At 38.8% G+C, this 12,088-nt stretch overlaps 1 pseudogene; it reads left to right on the top strand.

Annotated features, from left to right (window-relative positions):
• The first annotated feature begins 10,619 nt into the window (after positions 1 to 10,619).
• On the top strand, positions 10,620 to 10,719 carry LOC131970890 (U2 spliceosomal RNA; annotated as a pseudogene).
• The last annotated feature ends 1,369 nt before the right edge of the window (positions 10,720 to 12,088 follow it).

Below are 12,088 nucleotides of genomic sequence, written 5' to 3'. Positions count from 1 at the left end.
GAATTATGAAGGAATCTTTAGTTGAAAGAGTATGTCAGGATCTGATATAAATCTGTTTCGTAATCATCTTTTTCTTTTTTTCTTCTTTTTTTAAAATATATATTACTGGAAATCTTCTTAGAAGAAGACAGAAATTGGTGGATGACAGTGTGTTTTTTGGGTTGATGATGGGTAAGCTGAAGCTGATCTATTCCATTTTACAGAGCCAGATTTTTGTTGATTTTGGCCTCTGGTAGACCATAGACCCATCAGAGACAATTCTCTACCCCAACTTGTGTTTTCAAAGATGAAGCCAATTGCTTCAAATTAAAAGAATAGACTAAAAAAAAGAAAAAAAAAGAGAGAAATACGGGAATATAAATTAGAATATTCCTGGAGCCCTTGTTGTCTTTTCTGTGTCTGTATTGTTGATAGAAACACTCCAGAGTGTTTTCAACAGCTGCAAAGCTGATCATTAATTATAAAGGCTAAAACAAAGCTTCAGGTTCAAAAAGACAGGTGGATGAATATAAATTACTGGATGATGGAACCCATCATTCACCCTACCTTCCCCATGCATGCATCGCCTCCATTACAACCCATTGCGTAACGCTGGCCTCTTACTTTGTTCCTTGTAAACTTTTACTGCAGAGCCAAAAATGTGTTTGCGGATGCATTTATGACTTGTTTACATTTTGGGCTTATCTGTTGGACATGCGTGGCCGGAGGGGGATTTTAGACAAACTGGAGACAGCAGTTTGTGAGGAGAGTGATAATGCTGCGGTGAGCCTTGCTGCCAGGAAAAATAAAACACACAGCATGACTAATACACATGTCATACATTCCCAATCAATGGAGGGGTTGGATTCAATGGAATATTCCACAAATCACATCCTTGCCAGATTCATTAGGCTTTTGTATCCACAGAAAATAATAGTTAGACATTGAAGCTCTGTATTTCAAGAAGTGACCCCAGGACCTGGGTAATGTTGCTGGCCATTCTTGTGGCTGACGTCTTGCAGTTATGCAAAGAGTGAATACATTTGTTCCGTTATTTTCCAAGATTCAGGGACAGCGATGACAGGCGTCTGAAAAGTATTGAACACGCCGATTTCTCCCTTTTCCACAGCCCAGCTCATGTCTGTCCACCAGTAGCTCTACTGTATCGAATACCTGCTAATAGAAGCAATAAAAAAACAATTCCTCCACCCCCAGTTTTATGTCAATTTCCATTCTTACTAATGAGCTGCTTAGACTTTTATTTGCTGTTTGATTCTTTCCACTACAGCATACTATTGAATCTGCTCTCTAATGTTGGAAAAGCCTCAAACTAGCCAGACAAGAAACATCCACCCTTCATTCCATTGTAAATTCCTTGGAATCACGTGATGTCCCGCTGTGTGTGGATGGAGGACGGATGAGAAGGTAAACATGTGAGAGGGCCTGAAGCAATTAACCAACAGATCATACCATGCCCTCCTGCTCAACCTTGCATTTATGACTGATGAGTGTGATAACCACACACTTCACACCAGTCCCCGTAAAACTAAAGTTAGATCGTCTTCAGCTTCTGTACTGTGAAACTGAATATTAAGTGTACAGTACATCAAACCCTTTGCATTTACTATTAAAGTCGGTCTGATACAGACGTGAGTCACATTGTTTAGGATATGATTGTTTTGTTTAGTAATGAAAGTGACCATGTTTACAACCACAAATAATATACTATCTATATAACTATATAATATCAAATAATAGACTCAGTTAGTGAACTCTGTTTTTGAAGCCTCCAGTCAGACTTTTTGTCGCCATATTGGTTTTTGGATGTTGCCATGTTGTTGTTTTTCAAAAAACAAAACTTTAAAAGTGAAATAGTTATATAAAAACACACACACAGTGCGCTGTGGCAGTGACCTATCAATCTTAGGGTAGCCACGTCCTAAATTATGCCGTGATTTATCCTCTTATTTACTCTAAATGGGACCAAATAAACATCAAGACTTGAAACTAGTGATTGAAACCACCATGGATAATGTTTATAGAGGTAATAAATCAAGTGAGAAGTAAGGTCCTTTCTCAAAGACTTCTATATGCAACCAGTGGAGTCGCCCCCCTGCTGGCTATTAGAAAGAATGAAGAACTTTATTAATCAATCAATCTTCCAAACAATCAAACATCACAATGAAAATGAAATCACAGTTAACTGAGGATTGTGTCTGAAAACAAAATGATTCCAACTTTATGGGTGACTGTGTACTTCTGCATTGGCTTCACTTTTCAGGCTTATAGATTGCTGCTTGGATAAGGTAAGCAGTCTTATCAGTGTGGCTAGCTTGTTGCCCAGAGTCTTATTTGATTGGATACATTTTTGTTAACACCATTAGACATTTTAAACCGTTTTACAGGAAGAGAAAAGACCTGGGATCTGAATATAAATAAATACTCTGATACAGACTTTGACATATATTTGGCCTATACTGAGAGATAAAAGATGAATTACCACACGGACACAGGATTAAAACTGGGAAAATGTATTTTTCATTTCATTGGTACTTTAAAGTGAATAATTATGAAGGTATACTTATGGCCACTTACAGGAATTATCTCATTTGCCCTCCGAAGAGGCTGGGAGACATTGTTCAGGACCAACTTGGACAGCATCCACTTCTCTAACAATCTTGCAACATGGTCTCACAGGAATCCGTGAAATAGCCGCGGATTTGCTTAACTCAAAATCCGTGGAATATAGCCACGGAGTCACTCAAATTTCCGTGAAACTGACACGGATTCCGCTACAATGCAAGTTAATGACATGTCCAGTCATCCAGTACAATGTCATATCCCATGGCTATTCCAACATACAAAGTGATTATGTACATTCACTCAGTGAATATTTAGAAAATAAAACATATATTTCTCACTAGAAATGTGATCAACAGACGCGGTTTTACAATAGAGGCAAGGTAGGCAACTGCCTGGGGCCCCACCAACTTCCCCGAACTGCAGGGGCCCCCAGACCAGCTGCCCACTCTCCATTCAGCTGGGAATCGGGGCCCTCAGTGATCCCCAGCCATTGCGTTTTTAAATGTAAATGTAAATTTGTATGTTTAAATCGGAAACAAAGACAACAAACTAAAATACAAAGAAATAAAGTATCCGTCTACACCCCCTCCCATTTCGTGTTATAATGGACTATTCCATCCAGGCCATGATCGCGAGAGTTCCAAAGTTATGTGACGGAAGTGGAGGGAAGTTTGGAAGACGTTACATGAGCGGTGAAATTGATATCAACAGTTGGAAAATGAAGCGAAACTACCCAAGTGGTGCCACCAAAAGAGGGAAGCGGGAGGAGGCGAAATCAAAAAATGACACACTCCCGAAGTTGACAACATTTTTTAATGTTTCGACAACACCGCCGGTTGTCGAGGAGCAGCAGGAGGCAGCGGCTAATTCAGAAGGGGAGGAGGTAACCATAGTAACCGCGTCATGCTCGAGCTCTGACAGAAGAGATGTCAACAATGAGGAGGTGGTGAGGAGCAGTCCTGATTCTGTTGACCACCACGAAAGTGTTGTCATCATCGGAGATGATCCGGCGTTGTGGCCCAACGTTTTCAGTGACTGTCAACGTAAACTGCAAACTAGTAACTAACTGTAAAAAATGTTTGTAGAAATTACAGTAAAACACTGTAAAATTGCATCTGAAATAGGTCGTAAACATTGTACATCACCCTAGTAGATACATTTAGTTACTGTAAATCAAAGAATAGTATAAAACTTTAAATTCTACAGCCATAAACTGTAGAAAAGAAAGTAAAGTTGTAAAGTTAATGGAGAAATACCATGATGACACAATTATCCTAAAAGTAATGGGATTATTCAGTATAAAATTACAGTTTTTGCTGATATTTACATTTACATACGCTCACTGTATTTTTACGGTGAAGTTCTGGCAACCACAGCTGGTATTTTACCGTAATTTAAACAGATTTTTGTTTTTACAGTGTATATAGCCTATATGTATACATATGTATAGTTGAAATGATCCCTATCTTGACAACAGTGAAACGCTGCTTTAAATCTATCAATAATAATAATAATCAAATAATATATGTAAAATGTAAAAAACAATCTGAGTGGAGCCATTCTGCATGATGAGTACTTTTACTTTTGATACTTTAAGTACATTTTGATGTTGATACTTTCTTACTTTTACCTCAGTAAGTTTTGAATGCTGGACTTTTACTTGTAGTGGAGTAATTTCACAGTGTTGTATCAGTACTTTTACTGAAGTAAGAGATCTGAATACTTATTCCACCACTGTTAGTTACATTCCAACAGTGCGTAAACAGCGTCAGGTGAGTGTCACCATGGTTCTCACCTAGCAGCAGGATTTTAACCACGTTCATCATGGTATTTCTCCATTAACTTTACAACTTTACTTTCTTTTCTACAGTTTATGGCTGTAGAATTTAAAGTTTTATACTATTCTTTGATTTACAGTAACTAAATGTATCTACTAGGGTGATGCACAATGTTTACGACCTATTTCAGATGCAATTTTACAGTGTTTTACTGTAATTTCTACAAACATTTTTTACAGTGTGTGTGTGTATATATGCTGTAAATATATATATACAGCAAAAAAAGTCAACAGAATTAAATAACATAAAACTCTTTTTGTTAAAAGTAAGGATTTGAAGGGCCCCCTAGCTAAATTCGCCTTGGGCCCCCAAATTGCTAAATCCGCCACTGGTGATCAAAATCCATTTTTATGCAGAAACTAAGTCAAAATATTGATTTTTTCACTAAAAATGAGAACTGTCCGCCATGTTTTTTGTTCTGACCACCGGGACCTTGAAAGTCACGTGACTTGGAACAAACCAATAGGAAAAAATATCCATGGAATAGCCACAGGATATGACTGTCATTAACTTGCATTGTGGCGAAATACGTGTCAGTTTCACGGAAATTTGAGTGATTCCGTGGCTATTCCACGGATTTTGAGTTAAGCAAATCCGTGGCTATTTCACGGATTCCTGTGAGACCAGGTTCCAATCTTGATAGCATCTCGTGCTCTGTCACCAGCACACAACTGCAAAAAACATAGGGCTGGCTCTGGCCCTTCACTTAATGGGCCCCTGTGTTACCGGCCCACGCTGTCCTGGTACATTCTGAGGTCTTTATTGGAGTGAGTCCACAATCAGATCCTTCATCTTGCTGATGTTCAGAGTAAACAGGAAGGGAGAGGGAACAGTCCCCTTTGGCGCCCTCATGTTGTTCATCACAGTTTGTGACATGCAGTTCCTCAGTCCTACAAACTGTGGCCTGCTGGTCAGGTAATCTGTTATATATACCTGCACGGCCCTGAGCTTGTCCCCTGACATCAGAGGCTGTGTGATCTTATAAACACTGAAGAGCTCTGGATGTGATCACTGTCAGGAGAGCTATCTGATTGTTCAAATTGTCCCCGAGCCCACATTAACATTACACCAGCCAAGCCAAAGCTCGTGTTATATAATTTTCATTACACAGGACCTTGCATCAAAGTTAATTGCTTTGTCTTAAATAAATTACTGCTCCTCAAAAGTCAGAATGACATTGACAGAAAGGTCAAACAATATATTCTCAGAGGATCATGTGCCTAATTCAAACTAAGACCATGCTTTCCCTGCAGAACACCACTTACTGCTCTTCGTCTGTGCGATGTCTCTGATCAGGATCATACAGACTCTGCTCTTTGCCATCTCAAATAATTTCACAGTTTTTTGAACCAATGTGTCTGCAATTAGGTCATTACTCTGGTGTTTTTGTATGGCATCTCCCATTAATCAAGCAGAATGTCAGCTCTGTGATGTCTTTTTTCACCTCAGGATTTACGGTCATTGCTGTTACAGGAAGAAACGAGACAGTCATGACAGAAAGTAACACGGCTCGGGCAAAAGGCTTTTCACCTGATTCTATCATGATACTTGGCTGACAATTCAATGTGTATTGTGATTATAAAGTATTGCAAAATATGTTACAATTGATTTCAATTTTCAACACCAGATTATGTGACAAAGTTGAATCATACACTTAAACAATGCACATAATACTGCAGGTCAGACAGTGTCAGTGGTGGTATAAGAATCAGATCATTTACTTAAGTAAAAGTACTAATACCATACTGTGAAATTACTCCACTAAAAGCAAAATTTACTGTTATGAGGTTAATTGCAATAAAAAGTCTAATCACTTTAAATTAATCATGATTATTATTTATGTTAAATCTCAACCTGAAAGTAACTAAAGCTGTCAGCTAAATTTAGTGGAGTAAAAAGTACAAAATCTGCCTCAAAATGTGGCGGAGTAGAATTATAAAGTACATAGTAAATATGAAATAAGTACACATACCTCAAAATACAGTAGTGAGTACTTTACTTGAGTAAAGTCTTCAGCAGCATCATAAATATACTGCATAGAAAATTGTAAAATAAAATGTATAGTAAAATGAATAAAATATATATACATACGGTATATATGTGTGCTAAGCTATGGCGTACGTGCTATGGCATACGTGCTATGGCATACGTGCTATGGTGTACGTGTCAAACACCAGCGTTCGTGTCTGGCGTAAGGGTTTTGCTTTTTGGATGAATTCTTGTTGCAGTCTGTCTCTGCGAGCTGTCATTACTGCTCACGCAAACTACCCCGCTCCCCCGTCTGTTTATTCCAAACAGAAGCATACTGTATGACAAAACACTTTCTTTATGCAAGGAAAGACAAGATGGCTTGCATTTGCAACAGTCAATGTATAAATGCTTTCAATTACTGTTGAGTGATAGTTAGTAGTACAACATATTTATTTATATAACAATGTTTGACTCGAAAAATCCAGTTAAGATTCTGTTTCCAAACTTTATCCGGCCACTTGTGTATCCTTTTATACATTGTTCGACAACATCAGCAAGCTTTCCAGTCAGTTACTTAACTAAAACCATGCATGTCTTGTACAGCATGGTTGTAACCTTGACTTCTATTTAAGTCCTGGGAAGGTGGCTTCCTGCCCCGGGACTCATATGATTTCTATGAAAGGAGAACTGTCTCACATACAGAAGCGAGAGCCGTCAAAGCAGACGTCCTGCTGTGTGATTCAGTGTCTGCTGCCCTGCGGGGACACCGCATATTTCTGCTTGAACTTATGTGACACAGATTTATTGTTTTAAAAAGAATCAATTTGAAGCTGCTCTGCATGGACCCTTTGCTGCAATTGACCCATACGACCAGGCTGCAAGTCTTTTTGTGGCTCTCAGAGTCTGACCACTGTTTGTTCAGGAAAATAGTTCCATGTGTCTCAGGGTTTTACATAAGTCTTTGCAGACAGGAGCAGTTAGTCTGTAGCATTAAGCCTGCAGTGTTAAGTCCCAGCAGAAGATTTGTGTCATTGGATGATTGCAGTGATTATACAACAGCCTGTTCTTCTTTCATACTGACCATTGTTTTTCCATTCCCTTTGTCTTCTTTCATCTTTTCTTCTCATTTCATTTTGCCTTTCCCTTTATTTAGTTTTTGCTCATCAGTGAACTGTACAGAGATGCCAACTGTCAATATGCACTGATGTACTCTGATGTAAGAAAAGCACACTTTTTAAATATTAAAATAACTAAAAATTGATCAAACATACAGTCCGGACATTGTTAATGTGGTAAAAGACTATTAAAGCTGGAAATGGCCGATTTTCTTATGAAATATCTATTATAAGTTATCAGCAACCATCACTCATGTGTTCCAATGGCACATTGTGTTAATCCTCATTTATAGTGTTCAAAGGCTCATTGATCATTAAACACCAGAGCTTTATGTCAGCACAGCTGAAAACTGTTTTGTGCTGATTTGAGAATATAAAATGATCCTTCCTCAGGCTAGTTGAGTATCTAGAGGTAAAGTTGGAGATTTGTACAGGTTGAAATGATTATTTCTCCCCTTGTCAATGTCTGTACTATATTTATGAATAATTTTATAACTCATGTCATGAATAAAACGATGAAGTTTGTTTTCATGGAAAACAAAAGAAATTTTCTGGGTGACCCCAAACTCAAACTTTTAAGCGCTAATACATTTAATCTGCCCAGCAGCATTACCAGTAGCTCTTGAAAGCTGCATGAAAGATTTTAGTATTGAATAATTTATGTTTTGGCCACTTGGGGGCAGCAGAATTAACTGTTACCTCGACATTGACACATTATCTCCTTATGAAGCTGAAATAGGGAATGAGTTGTGTTTCTGGTGAATGAAAGTCCAATATTTACTTTCTTTTTAACTGTTGGTTTCCACCAGGAAAATTAGTAAATGCTCCATTATATTCACTAGCTAGATGCTAACTTCGTCCTTCTGCTATTTGGCACTTGGCAGGCACTGTACAGTTGGTTTATAGCGTTTTCACTGGAAATAGCTGCCTGCTGCGAGTGAAAATACAAAACAACAAAGTTTTGGGGAAGAATACCAAAACAATTTGCTGAAGAAAAAAAAAAGCCTGAAACACTCCATTGACCCTTTTACAGCTGACGCCAGATGTTGGCCATGGCGTCTCTCCCCAGTCATCCAAACAAGTTAACAAGCTTTAAACATTGATTTAGAGCTGTTACCAGCATAAAAATGTCTGTTTGATGTGTGTTGGGTAAACAAGTTATGAGTCAGTTTCATGGTATTTGGTGTTTGGGACATAACTACAGATACTATAGTTGTAAGCATCACTGAAAACTGAATGGTTGGCTTGATGTTTTTTCATCCATGATAACATCAAAATATTAATTTGAACAGCTTTAATCATTGTTTAAATGGTCATGAGGGTTAATTATGACTTATCATAACTTGCATTTTCATAGCTGTAGTTAAGTAAATTTACTTTCCACATATTTTTCACATTTTAAAGGCAAATATTGTACTTTTTACTCTTAATATTGTATCTTATGTTTTGCTCACATAAGAGTACAATTCTGCTTACATGAATGCATCTATAATAATAATAATAATCCAATAGTTAATATATTTGGAAAATGCTGATACTTTTGTTCTTTTACTTCAGTGTTTTGAATGCAGGACTTAACAGTGTTGTATGTAAGTAAGTAAGTAAGTAAGTAAGTAAGTAAGTTGGTGATTTTTAAAAGAGTCCACATAAATAGCAGACCGTAGGGGGAGAGGCAGAGAGTTCCAAAGTTTGGGTGCCACATATTCAAATGATCGGTCACCACGTGTTTTCAGACAGGTACGTGGAACAGACAGAAGATGTAGTGTGTTTGACCTAAGAGACCGAGCTGACAGATATGGGTGAAGTAGTTCAACATTATATTGTGGAGCCTGACCATGCAATGCTCTATATGTGAGAGTAAGAATTTTAAACTGAATCCAGTATGCAACAGGGAGCCAGTGAAGAGACTTCAGGACAGGGGTGATGGGAGTGTTTCTTTGAACCGCTGAGTAATCTTACAGTGGCATTCTGAATTGACTGAAGGCGGTCAAGAGTGGACATACTTAGTGAGGAGAAAAGTGAGTTACAGAAATCAATACGAGATGAGATAAATGTATGTATGAGCATCTCAAGTTCAGCTTTTAAAACTACAGATCTCAGTTTACTGATGTTTCTAAGATGGAAAAAGCAAGATCTGGTCAACTCTTTTATATGTTTGTCAAACAATGTACACTGATCAAAAAACACCCCTAAGTTACGGAGGTTAGAGCAGACAGCAGAAGAAAGGGGACTCAACAATTGTGGGGGTGACTGTGTCTGGAGCAACAACCAAAACCTCAGTTTTATTGTCATTCAGCTGTAGGAAATGTTCTGCCAACCAGTTCCTATTAGCCCTTACAGAGTCGAGAAGCCTAGACAACTTAAAAGCATTGCTAGGTTTAAAAGAGAAGTGGAGCTGGATGTCATCCGCGTATAAATGGTATGCAATATTATGTCTTTTTATGACCTGACCCAGGGGCAGTAGGTATAAGGAGAATAGCAGGGGCCCCAGTACTGAGCCCTGCGTAACCCATATGACAGAGGAGAATAATCTGACACAAAGTCCCCAAAACAGACGTTGAAGCTTTTGTCAGTGAAATAAGATGTAAACCAGTCCAACGCTATGCCTGATATGCCCACACAGTTCTGCAATCTCTTAAGGAGGATATGGTGATCTACTGTGTCAAACACAGAGCTGAGGTCAAGTAGAACCAACACTGAGCAGTTACCTGCATCAGAGGACATTAAAATATAATTTGAAATTCTCAGGAGAGCCGTTTCAATGGAGTGTTGTTTTCGAAAACCTGATTGAAATTTATCATAAATATTGTGCCTTTCCAAAATGGCACAATTCCAAATACATAGTAAGGGATCTGAATGTCAGGATCTGTGCCTGGCAGATCCTCCCTCCCCTTTTGTTTGTTGTTGTCTTTCCCTGTTTGTCTGATCCTCCTGTGTCTCCTCCCCTGTCTGTGTTCTCTGTAGCTGTATCCCAATGTCAAGGATCCTTCCTTGGTAGGATCCTTCCTTCAGAGTCGGGTCCTCCGAAGGCAAGGCAAGAGTCCTTCCTTTCACTGGTGTAATGCACAAATGGGACAGCCTTCGGAGTGTGCAGCTGTGCGTCATTGCGTAATTGGACGTCCTGCTTAAGTTCAGCGCCGCTCTCGGCCCTTTGGCTAAGATCAAGTGTAGTATCTGTTCTTTTCAGTTTAATATAAAATAATTAAATAAATAAATTCAGCGCCGCAATTTCAAAATCAGTTCACGACATGAATGTGTCTTTGGCATCAGCACTCTGACACATAGGCTATTAGTGGAAATGGAAGGAGATGCTTTAAGGTTGAATCGCCACGATATATCAAGTAAAAGCCATAAAGTGGATTAAACCTGAATATTTAACTGATCCTGGCTGAATTTGGCCGCTACTTAGTTTCATAAAACCAGCGGCGCATAATTCATCATGGAAATATGTTCTGTGATTTTTTATTTTACAGTACAGTACAATAACAGTTATTTATAAATTACAATAACGGATAATAGCGGACTTTCGGTCCCTGTAAACACAATAAAGAAATGTATAACTTTCTGAATGGCATAGTTGCACATAGTGCATCATCATCTGACGCATATAAATTAATTAACAATAACAAGCGACTGAGACGGTATTAATTAACTTAACCGGCAATGTATCAAGATGACGTTTATTATCTTTAGCTAAATATTCTGGCATTTGTTTATGTATATGTTTTTGCTTGACTTTGAACACACGTTTTGTAAGTTATGTGACAACATTCAGTGTAAACTGTAAATACTTATTTAAATGCATATTGCGCCGCCGGCGTCGCTGTTTCTACGCTCGCCATTTTTAAATCTCCTGGTAGACCGGTGTGCGCAATGCTTTATGGGTAGTTGGAGCGCACGGAGGATACACACATGCAACCTCGGAATTTGGTCAGAAGAAGGACTCTGTCCTCCGGAGCATCCTCGACATTGGGACAGTCCTTCGACGGTAATCACTTGGTGTTTATTAGCTTGTGTGCTAATTATTTCTGTGTTCTCATTGCTTAGTATCATCGTGTCTCACGCCTGCCTGTGTTCCTGCCTGTAGCTTGCTACCATGTGCTCCTCCGGTCGTGTGAGTTAAACTGCAAGATCCATTCTCCACCTCTCCCCCCTGCACATTACTCTTGCTAACATCAATAAAAAGCAGTTTTTCTATTAGGGGAAAGAGTGGCCGCTGGGAAAGTCTCAGGCACTCCGGAAGTGACGTATGGTTTCCGATTGTTGCGTAATCGCTTAGCGACAGTTTTGACCGTGACATCACATACACAATAGATTAAACGCGGGAGACGCATGGTCAACCAACCGCTCAGGACGGCTCATGTTCAAATTAGGGGCTTTTCGGAGAGTGAGACCCGCCTTATTCCAAGTATTCGACTGTAATAGAAAAACCCCTAAAGACTGTGGTTGCACCGATACCTGCCTTCTGAGTCATGCATTTGGGTCCAGACCTCACGTAGTTCATAACACTAAATACTTGTTCCACCAAGGGTAATAATATCATTGACCAAGTTAGTTGCTGAGCAGTGGTCAGACTTCTTCTTCTGAGAAGAATTAGAATAT

Source organism: Centropristis striata, chromosome 4 (genome assembly GCF_030273125.1).
Source record: "Centropristis striata isolate RG_2023a ecotype Rhode Island chromosome 4, C.striata_1.0, whole genome shotgun sequence".
Taxonomy (NCBI): Eukaryota; Metazoa; Chordata; class Actinopteri; order Perciformes; family Serranidae; genus Centropristis; species Centropristis striata.
Note: the sequence above shows the minus strand (reverse complement) of the source record. Positions and strands in the feature narration are given on the sequence as shown.